This window comes from Salvia miltiorrhiza, chromosome 6 (genome assembly GCF_028751815.1).
Source record: "Salvia miltiorrhiza cultivar Shanhuang (shh) chromosome 6, IMPLAD_Smil_shh, whole genome shotgun sequence".
NCBI classification, from domain to species: domain Eukaryota; kingdom Viridiplantae; phylum Streptophyta; class Magnoliopsida; order Lamiales; family Lamiaceae; genus Salvia; species Salvia miltiorrhiza.
Genome location: NC_080392.1, coordinates 27069268 through 27071202, shown reverse-complemented (window position 1 = coordinate 27071202; position 1935 = coordinate 27069268). Strand labels below are relative to the sequence as shown.

Genomic DNA, 1935 nt, shown 5'->3' with positions numbered 1-1935 from the left:
AAATTAATTATTGTACGGTTGTGATTAAATCTTGATGGGCAGTTACATTCATCCTTCACATAGTGATAGTTCACAACAATCAATCGAGAAAGGGTATATTGGGTACTCAAATTTTAATTCTCTCTCTCTTAATAACGCACTTCCGGAAATATAGTGAATTAATGATGGAAAGGATGATTTTATTAGTGAAATTCAGAATCTGAACAACCATTTACTAGGGTTTATGGTATTTTTTTCGTTTGGTGGCTACGAAATTCCAAAAGTAAAAAATACATCTCTGAATCGTTTTTTAGTACACAAACTTGAGAAAATTTTGCTCCTGTGAATCGAGACTCAATTCCTGCAACATCTTATAGTTATGGCGAGAACAAAAGGGAATGAGAATGGTGAGTTTTTCGATCCTTTTGGTGATTATTAATATAATTGATAGAACAATATGGAGTCTTTTTAGTTTTTGTTGGTGGTTGATTCCTTAAATGATAAGAAATCATGATTTGTGGATGAATAATGGCGTATATTACATGCTCTAGAATATTAGGATTTCAATACATTTAACCAAATAATAAGTTAGGTCGAAGGATACAGGCGCTAATTTGGTTGAAGAAAATATGCCCTCAGTTTGAGATTTTTCACGAAATGGGTTCGTCGAGAACCATCAATTCCAGCGTAAAGATTGAATATTTACTGCTGCAAACCAATGATAAATGACGGAATTCAAATCGAACAATATTTTAAGAAAGGGTTTGGAGAGGAATTTGTCATAGTAATAGATTATGGGCTAAGTGATATGATTTTCTAATATTGTGGGTACATTAAAAAAGGATGAATAATTGTTTAATATTTTTGCAGTTGTGAAGTCGGCTGACGGAAAAAAATCGGATTCTTCCAAAAACAGTAGCAAAGGTAAAAATAACTTTTTTGTTACTTGTTTCGTATGTATAGTTTGATGTGGGGGAAATGAAAAATTAGGTGTGAACTGTTAAATGGTCGTGGTAAGTTTTTTATTTTATTCTTAGGCTGGTATTTTGGTGTATTTTAAATGAATTAATTCATACATTTACACAAGCTAAATAATTCATACAATTCACTTAATAATTCATACGTTTCATGTATATTTTGGCAGTGCATATGGCATAAATTATTGTGGAGATGTTTATGGGTGAATCGCCTTCGTTGTGGACATGTGGTATGGCACCAAAGTTGAAGAAGCAGCTGAATTTTTTGCGGGTTAGATATTGTGCATCGCTTCTGGGGTGGGATAAGAACAGTCTTAAAGATGCATTCGCAGGGAGTGATAACCACAGTTTTGATGCATATTTTACCGATGCAAGTATGAATATCGACGCCACGCTGCTGGAATGATTTTTTTGTTTGTTTGTGGTTTCAATGGTAGACTATAAATATGGTTTTGAATTAAGATATTAGACATCTAATGGATATTAGGTCGGTGTGTTTCGTCCAATTGAATAAGTTTTTTGGCATTCCATGATTCATAGTCATAAGATTTATTGGAAAATTCTTGCATTGTGGAGGATATTTATTGAATGTTATTATAAGATTGAAAACGTACTCAGATACTTGGTGTTTTACATGTATCACTTAAATTGTTGGAGTGCTACGTGTATGATTCATTTATTGTGCTAAAGTATATTGTTCATAAGTGGTGCTATATTAATACATCAATTTTCTAGTGACATTTTTTTTTTCATTTGCAATGCATTGGATAAGTGTATAATAATATGCAACATTTATATTAAAAATTAATATACGCATTCGCATAATTCATACAGTATAACATTATAGTTCATCCAATAATTTTTTTTTATAACTGGTGATTATCATGGCTGCCGTAATAATTCGTACATTATGATATTATAATTCATCAAAAAATATTATGGAATAGCATTAAACTTCGTACACATGTTCCTAAAAATA

The 1935-nt window shown here is 31.4% G+C and overlaps 1 long non-coding RNA gene across 1 annotated transcript; it reads left to right on the top strand.

Annotated features, from left to right (window-relative positions):
• The first annotated feature begins 225 nt into the window (after positions 1 to 225).
• Positions 226 to 1527, top strand: LOC130988956 (uncharacterized). The gene is made up of 3 exons (XR_009090338.1): positions 226 to 386; positions 850 to 903; positions 1124 to 1527. It is a non-coding gene; the product is annotated as an uncharacterized LOC130988956 (long non-coding RNA).
• The last annotated feature ends 408 nt before the right edge of the window (positions 1528 to 1935 follow it).